Below are 10570 nucleotides of genomic sequence, written 5' to 3' on the forward strand. Positions count from 1 at the left end.
TCCAAAGATTCTGCTCTGAGTTATCAGAACCAGGATTCAGAGTGCATTGCAACTACATAATGTGGTCTGAGTGGACACACTTTCTAACCATGTGAATTTAAGTAAGCTCATCCAATATGTAATTAACACAACATCCATCTTTTTTTTAAGAGAACTATAGGGGCTAAGAACTGAGGTGTATGTAGCTCAGCATCAGAGTATATGTTGTGCAAAGTCCTGGGTTCAACCCACGGCAATAAAGAAAAAACTCATAGGTGTGATTTACACGTGGTAAAATGCATGGATCTTCTTTTTTTCTTCTTGTGCAGGGGATGGAATCCAGGGCTTTGAGTAGGCTAGGTGAGTTTTTCCATGAGTTCCATCCTCAGCCACGATACACACAAATCTTAGGCGAATAACTGGTGCCTCTGCCGTGTGTAGCCCCCACGTGACCACCATTCATATGAAAATACAGAACATCTCCCGGACCCCAGCAAGTTCCCTTGTGCCCCTTCCAGGTCTGCCTCACTTTCCCCCCAAAGCAGAGGACATTCTATTGTCATGATTGGATTGATGTGTGTGTGTGTGTGTGTGTGTGTGTGTGTGTGTGTGTGTGTGTGTGTAGAACGATTCCAAAATTATGAGAATCAATATCCAGGGGCTCTATTAGATGAAACACCCATGAAACCCTGTGTGAGATTACCCTCTGCCTTAGTTGGGCTATAATCAGGAAACAAAATAGTTCAAGCAGAAAGATAGCAGGCCAAGAATTGAGTTGCTGAAGAAATCACTGCAAGGGCTGGAGGAGCAGAAGGGACAACTGTCTCTGGTGTCAAACTCACAGGGCTTCAGCTGCAGTCCAGAGAGTAGGAAGCTGCCATTCTGCTTCCATGAAGCTGGGGATGTGGTTAAATGAAAATGACGTGACAGCTCCTAGGTGTTGTGAAACTGCCCAAGAGAGACCTCGGCGGCCAAGCGGCCACGGGGGGAGGGGGGACGGGATGGGGGTTGTTGGGAGCCAGAGGCCTCGTGGTGGGCAGGAGACAAATATGCCTACACCACGCAGGCAGAGCTCAAGTGAGTTTATTGAGAGAAGGGTAAATGGGAGGGGGGAGAAATTCAGAGAGAAAGAGGAAGAAGAAGAGGCAAGGGCCAGCCTGCCTCTTCAGAAGGGTAGTGGGAAAGAGAGCGCGGAAATGGGCGGAGCTTGTCTCTGACAGACTACTAGTGATGTTACTGTCATAGGAGCCTGGGCTGGCTAGGGCACTGTCTGGGTTCATCCTGCCAGGTGACAGGGACCAGCAAAAAGCTTGAATCCTAACACTACGTATGGCTGAAGGAAAAGGGTTTGTTGTAGACACGGGGGAAGAGTACTGCCAGAGGCATTTGGAACAGTCCAGGCTGAACATGGTCAGCAGAATAGGCTGGGCCATGAGAGAGAGGAAAAGAAGAGAGAAAAAAAGAGAGCCAAAACGACCAAGAAAGCACATGGAAACCAAGAGACCAAGATGGCTGGTTTATATAGGAAAGAGAAACTGGGGGAAGGGAGCTGAAGCCCAGCCCCTGGGTTGGAGATGTTTAGGCTGGCGGCCAGGTGAGAAGTTCTGGGAAGACCTACAGGTACTGAGTGAGACTTGTCCCTGGTTTCTTTGGGACCTGACAATAGTGTCTTTAGCCTTTGCCTCATCCTGTTAGCCAGTACCACAACAGCAGAAGCATGGCTTCTGTCTTGCTTTTGCTTTCCAAAATATCACAAAAAAAGTGCATTCCAACTGTTTGGAATCTCCAGTTGGGGAGGGGAGCTTTCCAGACCCTGCCCTCAGGAGCTGCCTTTCCAGACTAGACCTCTGAGAAAGACTGCCATCAGCTCCTCCCCCTCCCACCCCCCATACCCAGGACCATGCCTTCTTAAAGACCCGGCCCATAGGTCTGCTGCTTGTGCTTTCAAGTTCTCTTTTCCTGCCTTCCTGAGAGTCACCCGGGGGTGCTCTGCTTTGCATTGCTCTGTTTATTAAATCTGGATTTATTAATTCCGTTTGATTTGGATTATTGCGTCGGCAGCAGAGGAAGCCAGTAACTGGGGATCCAAACCATACCTGGAAATCTCCAAATCTCCAGTGTTCCGTTGGAACCTCCTCCAGCTTGCTTCTGCCTGATCCAGAAAGCCTCAGTCCTCTCTCTCTCTCTCTCTCTCTCTCTCCAAAACATGCCCATTCAGATCTCCAACAAAGGGACCTGACCAAAAAGCTCAGTTCACATTCTTGGTGGCGGTTCCTCCCCTGAAGTTTCCAGCTGCCTGAGTCCCCACCTAAAGCGACCAGCTTTTGACCTTGCTTTGGCATAAACCCGGCTTGTGGAGGACACGTCATCACCCCTTTCCTACAACCTATATAGTCTCCCTGCTTTAGTTTGGACATGTGGCTTCTCCTGCCTCGATCCCTGGGGCTGGAGAACTAACCTGGGAGTTGCTTTGCTCAAATAAGCTTGCTGTTATGCTTTTCCAATTCGGCTTGATCTGGCTTACTGTGTCCGCAGAGAAATCTAATATTGGGGTGCAGAAAAGCTATTAAAAAGCAGTCTAGGTAGTGTAGCTTTTAACTATCCAGCCTGCGATATGAGAAGAAAACTAGGTGGGGGGTGGAAATGGATACTGAGTTTCTGGCATGCCTTGTAAGTGCCGATTTATGTGCTTGGCCTGTCTTAGATAAGTCAGCAGCCACATATGCATCTCCATGACATCAAATGGCTTTTGCACCATCCTAATTTTGCTGTTGTTAGATATAAGTATTGACAGGGAGATGGCTCAGTGGAGTAAAACTCTTGCACAAAGTCCTGATTACATCCCAGCACCCACATAAAAGCTGGGCATAACAGTGTGTACTGTAATCCCAACACCGAGAAAGCAGGGACAAGAGGTCCACCTGACAACCAGGTTAGTCAATATGACCAACTCCAGGTTAGGCAAGATTCTGGGTCAAAAAACAAGGTGAGCAACTAAAAAAGACACTGAACATAAATCTCCACACACACTTGCATGAGTCAGCGCACACACACACACTGACAGACCTAACAAAATGAATGAGTGAGAAGGCGGAGATTTATCAGTGGAAGCATGTTATAAAGAACCTAATCAGGCTAGTTGTGATGACGCTTGCCTTTAATCCTAGAATTTGGGAGACAGAAGCAGATGAATCTCTGAGTTGGAGGCCAATCTGGTTTGCATCCTGAGTTCCAGAGCTACAGGGTTACATAGTGAAAGACTGTCTCAGAATAAATAAATAAAAAACTTTCTATTGACTTGCAATTTTTGCCTACATGTGATATGGTTAGAACCACTAATTTTGCCAATCTGGTAATATGTTGTGGCATCTCCGAGTTTGAAAGAGGTTTCAAACTCACTTTTCCCTAACTAACACCAAGATTGAGCAATCTATAATCACATTTAACTTGCCTTTGGATTTCCCCTTTTGTAAGGTGTTATGGTTTTGGTCCCTTTAAGAGACAAGCCACGCCCACTCCCTCCCCCATCCGCTGAGGCAGGCTGATCTTCAGCTTCCGGCCTGAGCTCCCTCTCTTTTCCATCTTCCTCTCGGAGAGGCCCTCTCTCCCCACTTCTCCGCTTCCCTCTTCTCTGTCTCTTTCTCCTCTTCTCTCTCTCTCTCTCTCTCTCTCTCTCTCTCTCTCTCTCTCCCCCCCCCCCTCTGTCCTCCCTTTACCCTTCCTCCTCCATAACCCCCTGAATAAACATTCAACCTCACCCTGCATGTTATGTCTATCCATGTTTCTGTCTTATGCCTGCCCGCCATGTGTCTCCCTACCTGGGACCAGCGATTGCTCAGGGACCAGCAGCCATCTCTGCCTGGGGCTCACTGCCTGCTGCCACATGGCCCGCCACCACTGCTCTGAGACCAGCAGCCATCTCTGCCTGGGACTGGCTGCTCCCAGGGCCCTCTGTCTGCCGCCACAAGGCCCGCTACCACCATTTGGGACCTATAGCATTTCTGCTGCCTACTGCCGCAGGGATCTTGCAGCATTTTTTAAAAAAGAATATTATAAGGTGCTTCTATAAGTCTGCTGCATGTTTCTAATAGCTTTGCTGACTGAGTTCTACATGTTCTCCATGCATTCTGGGAACAGCTTGTCTTTCCCATCCCCTTTTTTGGGGGGAGGAGTGTTGCAGGAGAATTGTTCACACTGCCAGGCTGCTGTAATAGTAAAGTTATACCTTGAGTCCTAGGGTGGAGTCAGCAACTGACTGACTGGAATTAGCAATAGCTATATTGGAGGACTAAGGAAGTTGGATAAGGAGGGACAGGAAGACAGAAGGAAGGGCTTGGGAGATTTCGAGTGCTTTTGGATCAGGAAAATTGTGGAGAGTAGGGGCAGCTGAGCATCCCTCTGCTGTTCCTTGGCTTTATCTTTGGATTTATCTGTCTGCTGTTCTTTGCATGTGTTCCATTCTTTTTTGGAATTTGAAAAATTAAAGTATGTATACAATACTATAAATAAATATTCAGAATTTCAATGGCTAACTACTTTGAGTTCTGAAAAGGCTGATATTACACATTAGAAGTTATGGCCATTATCAGAATACCTGTACAAATTAAGACTGACAGTGTTCCAGCATATGTCTCTAGTAAAATAAAAGTTTTTCTGCATATTACAGCATAAAGCTATGCTTAATAAACAGAAAGGTAATATAGACTCCCGGAGATAGATTATACAATGCTTTGTTAACTTTAAATTTTTAAAATGCTAATGAGAAAGAAATGACAGCAGCAGAGAGACATTGAATAATAGAAAAACCTGCTGAATTAAATCAGCCTGTATACTTTAAGGATGTGTAGACCTCAGAATGGAAACCCGGATATGTATTATGTTGAGGAAGAGATTTTGCCTTTGTTTCCACAGAAGAAGAAGAAAAACTATGGATACCATTAAAATTGATAAAGATTAAATTTGAACAGAAGAAACTTCTTTTTTTTTTTTTTTGGTTTTTCGAGACAGGGTTTCTCTGTAGCTTTGGAGCCTGTCCTGGAACTAGCTCTGTAGACCAGGCTGGTCTCAAACTCACAGAGATCTGCCTGCCTCTGCCTCCCGAGTGCTGGGATTAAAGGCGTGCGCCACCATCGCCCTGCTGAAGAAACTTCTTGATTAGAAAAGGTGATGGTTCATCAAACAGAGTGACCATTCAACATCAACTAACTGATAAGACTAACAAATGCTTCTCATTTAATCAGATATAACCGGTCACAAAGGAAAACTCACCAGAGTTAGGGCTGGGACAGGGTTATGTTTTTTTCTTTCCAGGAGAATGAAAGAATCCAGTTAAGGAATCTGAAGGTCACTGGACAATGAGATATCTAAAGAAGAAAAAATCATCCGGAGAAAATGTCCGAAGAAAAAGAGTAAATTGCTTCGATGGTATAGCATACCGATAGGATAAAATCTCACAAATCTGCCCAGATCTTCGTTTCTGTTGTTCACTACAGACATAGAAGGCAAAACGGTCATTTTGTAGTCCCAATTTAATTAAAAACTAAAGCTGACTTTGGAGTTGAAACATGGCTCTCTCCTTGCTTGTTAAAGGAAAATCAAAAATCTCTGTCTCATGTCAGAAGAGCCACCTCATATGGGACAGAAGAAAAACCAAAATTAATATTTCTATTAATCTTATAGTCCTTTGGCTTTATTTTGATTCCTTAAAACTTATCTTAAGGTATAAATATCCAAAAATTTATAAGATTAATATATATGTATATATACATATATGTATGTATAAAGTTTATGTCATGATATTAATGGTCATATAGAGCACTAATTTTAGAAATAGGCTTCATCTAGCTTCCTATATGAGATTTCAAGTTTGAATCTGAAGCAGGTAACTAGGAACTAAGTTTGTGTACCCCCCCCCCCATGTATTTAACAGAGTGTGGTCCTTTAACCTTTCTGAGATCTGCTGCATATGATATTTAAAATGCTTGAGTTTTCTGTAGTGAACCATGACCATTCCTAACAGTGACCTTTGAAGTCTCCAAAAGGATGATGGGACCTCACAACAACAATTCCACCTGGATTGTGTAATGCCAGTACAAACACTACCCAAGTATCAGCTTTGGACTACAGACTGCTCAGGACAGTTTCAACGTGGTTAGCTAAGATAGTCCAGTCTCATATACTATTCAGCCAGGACTTCAGAGAAGCCCTGCACTTTCCCATCACACCAAGACTGTATAACAGCTAGGTCTCCCAGGACTTGACCTTAATCTCAATTTTCTCAGTGTCCCCCCAAAATGCTGTCACCCCCAAACAACAGGAAGTAATTTTGAAAACACAACACCCAAATTCCCAAAAGGCGGGGAAAGTGGTTCGTGATCATTTGGTGGATTACGGATGTTTTGCATTGTTGAGGGAGATTGGTTACAATTTGAGATTAAAAACCTGATAAATCCAAGGAACCATGGAGGAACAATCAGTTGATACCACGTTCCATGTTTTCCAGATCCAAAAGCCAGTGAAATCTCTTTTAAATTTTTTTGTTTCTTTCTTTTGGGGGGGGGGGTTTCTTGTAAGATACTACTTTGATCATCACTGCACATATTGTCCTGCCACATTTCCACCTCTAAATATTTCCATGCACATGACCAGTTCTTTATTAAAGATTACTTTTTTTTTTTTTTTTTTTTGGTTTTTCGAGACAGGGTTTCTCTGTGGCTTTGGAGCCTGTCCTGGAACTAGCTCTGTAGACCAGGCTGGTCTCGAACTCACAGAGATCCACCTGCCTCTGCCTCCCGAGTGCTGGGATTAAAGGCGTGCGCCACCATCGCCCGGCATTATTAAACAGCACTAAAGATTGAACCAGGGTGTTGCGTTCAGAAAGCAGAACTGCTGGTGAGTCATTATGTGACCTTGGCGACATTTACTCTCCTCTAGGTTTCAGCACCTCCTTCTGTGCCACAGACAGAAGGCTTTCTAATACAGTGTTTATCTTGCTGAATTCTAAAGCCTCTTTAATGCCTCTGTTCAAAAGAGGTCTTTGATGTAAAAGACTTACAAGTTTAAAACAAAAATAAAAGGAGGCCAGGTGGTGGTGGCTGGGCCTTAAATCCCAGCACTCAGGGAGGGAGAGGCAGACAGATCTCTGTGAGTTAGAGGCCAACCTGGTCTACAGAGTGAGTTCCAGGACAGCCTGTCTCAAAAAAATGTATTTCTCAAGACAGAGAATGAAAGAGTGAAATTGACTTGTGCTTGCTATTTTATATTCTAATCTGCTTAATAGAATTTTTGCTATTTTCCAATCAAAATAAATCAGAATGACCTATAATTCTTTTTTGTTTGTTTGTTTTGTTTTGTTTTTCAAGGCGTGGTTTCTCTGTAGCTTTGGAGCCTGTCTTGGAACGTAGACCAGGCTGGTCTCGAACTCACAGAGGTCCACCTTCCACCGGCCTCTGCCTCCCAAGTACTGGGATTAAAGGTGTCAGCCACCACTAGAATTCTTTTAAGAACAGAAAAGGTTGTATGTTTCTTTAAGTTGAAATCCTGGAAGCTCTGTTACATCTTACCTTATTATATTCCTAAAAAGATTCATTTAGATACATTCTTTTTTTTAAATGATTTATTTAACTTTATGTTCATTGGTGTGAAGGTGTCAGATCTCATGGAACTGCATTTTCAGACAGTTGTGAGCTGCCATGTGGGTGCTGGGAATTGAACCCGGGTCCTCTGGAAGAGCAGTCAGTGCCATCTCTCCAGCCCATTTAGATACATTCTTGAAGGGCCACCTGCTCAAACCTTTTCTCCAACATGCCATGAGGCAGACAAAGAATGGAACTTTAGTTGCCACACACAGAAGTGATTTTATGTTAAATTGTTTTTTATTTTGATGTGGGATTCCCCTCTATATGCTGTGATAACCATTAATGAATAAAGAAACTGGCTTGGCCTGTTGATAGGGCAGAACTTAAGTAGGTGAGAATGGGGGAGACTAAACTGAATGCTGGGAGAAAGGGGCAGAGTTAGAAAGAAGCCATGTAGCCCTACCGGAGACCAGATGCCAGAACTTTAGCTGGTAAGCCACAGGCACGTGGTGATACACAGATTAATAGAAATGGGTTAAATTAATATGTAAGAGTTAGCCAATAAGAAGCTAGAGCTAATGGGCCAAGCAGTGATTTAAATAATATGGTTTCTGTGTGATTACTTCGGGTCTGAGTCGACTGGGAACAAGCAAGCGGCCTCGCTTTATACTACATTATTTATCTATTTATTTTGTGTTGTGTGTTTGTAGAAGACAACCTTCAGGTGTTGGTTCTAGTCTCCGCCTTGTTGGGGCACAGTCTCTCTTGTTTCTGATGCTATGCTGTGTATTCCAGTCTAGCTGGTCCTGGAACTTCTGGATAAATCTCCCATCTCTGCTTCCTGTTTTTATACAGGAGTGCTGGCATGCACACCACCACATCCAGATTGGTTCGGGCTTGAACTTAACATTTTTGGGCTTGCACAGCCAGTGCCTTCACCAGTTAAGCCATCTCCCTGGCCCTTGAAAAAAAAATGGTTTTTGGTCTTTTGGGGGCAGGTTTGAGACAAGGTTTCTCTGTGTAGCCCTGACCATCCTGGAACTCACTCTGTAGACAAGACTGCCTTGAACTCATATATTGGCCTGCCTCTGCCTCCCGAGTGCTGGGATTAAAGGCATGTGCCACCACTGTCTGGCTAAGAAATGATTTTTAAATTATTAAAAAAAATATTCAGGGTGGTCATGACACAGTTTACGTTGGCAAAATTAGCTGTTTTAAACATTTTGGTTCCAATATGATAATTTTACATTCCTAATAGAAAAACACCGCCCACCCCTCAGATTTCCTTAAAGTCACATATGTGCAAATTCTCTCTCGGACAAAAACACAAAATTGAGAGTTAAGAGTTTCCTGAGGTTAATAAATAAATAAATTAAATAAAAAAAGTTTCCTGAGGTTAAGTGAGAAAATCCAGACCGCATTAGAAATTGACAGTGGCTTTGGTAAACATAGTGCTTTCTAGAAACTGCATTCTGAGGATTTGTGGAGCGTACTTTTGATTCCAGTCCCTAGGTTGGCTAAGCTGTACCTGGAAAACTCCTGGGAGTGCTGCAGCTGTTCTTGTTCTCTTCCAGTCAAGTCCAGGAAGAAAATCATTCTGTAACTGAGAACCAGCGAGCCGTCCGCCTCTGCTTTAGAGGCGTGCTCCACGTGTGTTCTGAATGAACTGGAGCTTTTACAAGCTGAGGCATAGCTCAGTGGTAGAACACTTGCCTAGATTGTGCAAAGCTCTGGGGTTCTATCCCCAGAACTGAAAGAAAGAAAAAAAAGAAACTAATTTTTTAACCTAAATTTTTAGCTATGTCCTACCCATCTCTTTTGTCAAACTAAACAGTTAAAAGTTCAACTAGATGCTGGGCAGTGGTGGTGCAGGCCTTTAATCCCAGCACTTGGGGAGACAGAGGCAGGCAGATCTCAGTGAGTTCGAGGCCAGCCTCCTCGTCTACAAAGCAAGTTCCAGGACAGCCAGGCCAGTTTCACAGAGTAACCCTGACTCAAAAAACAAAACAAAACAAAACAAAAAAGAGGCCTTCTCCCTTCCATATATACTACATGAATCTTCTCACACCCTGCACTTACATGTTAAAATCATATTTATCTTTCAAGGTCATCATCTGGGCATTGTTTTCTAACCACAGATGGTGGACAGTTCCAGGACAGTCTCCAAAACCACAGAGAAACCCTGTCTCGAAAAACCAAAAAAAAAAAAAAAATCAGGGGAGGAAAGAATGAAGTAATTGATTATCTGTCGGATCACTCCTTGTAGATGGCAGTTTGGAGGCAAGGTTGTTTGACACAGCAAGCCTGACCTACCTACCGAGAGAATTCCAGGACAGCCATGGCAACATAGAGAAACCCTGTCTCAAAAGAATCAACAATAAAAATCGAAACGGAATACCCAGTTAGTTGACTTTCAGACAATGGATACTTATTTTGGTGTATATATAAAGCAAATATTCCAGATACACTAAACAATTATTTTTTATGTACAACTCAAATTCCAGCAGGAGTCCTATATTTTGAGCAGCACCTTTATTAGGCGGGCTGGGCTTCCCCCAGGCGCCAGGCTTCCTGCCCTCAGGTGCTCAAGGTCTGTGGACTCGGCGGAGGAAAGCCTAAGCTGGCCCAGGGCTTCCCACAGCTGTCATTCGCAGCGGGAGGAGGCACAAGACCGGGAAAGACAGACACCCGGGTTGAAGATTGTCACCCGAGGCTGGGCAAAGGGTCTGCACCTGGGGGGGGGGGTAGCTTCACAGTGGCTTCTTGAGACCCTGCAACCCGCGGGGCCACCAGCTCTCACCGCCTGCCCTACCCTTCATCTCGTGACTGGTCATTGTGTGCCGGCGGGCAGGACCGCCCTGCTATTAAAATTCTTGACTCCTATTGGCAGAGAATTCCATCCATCACATTCGGTCCTGCCCCAATCGCTGACGTTTCCCCAGCTACGTCTCTCCCGTATAGCGGCGTAGTTGGCCATTGGCCGAGACCTAGTCCTGGGGCGGCTAAAGGGGTGG

Source organism: Microtus pennsylvanicus, chromosome X (genome assembly GCF_037038515.1).
Source record: "Microtus pennsylvanicus isolate mMicPen1 chromosome X, mMicPen1.hap1, whole genome shotgun sequence".
Classification (NCBI taxonomy): domain Eukaryota; kingdom Metazoa; phylum Chordata; class Mammalia; order Rodentia; family Cricetidae; genus Microtus; species Microtus pennsylvanicus.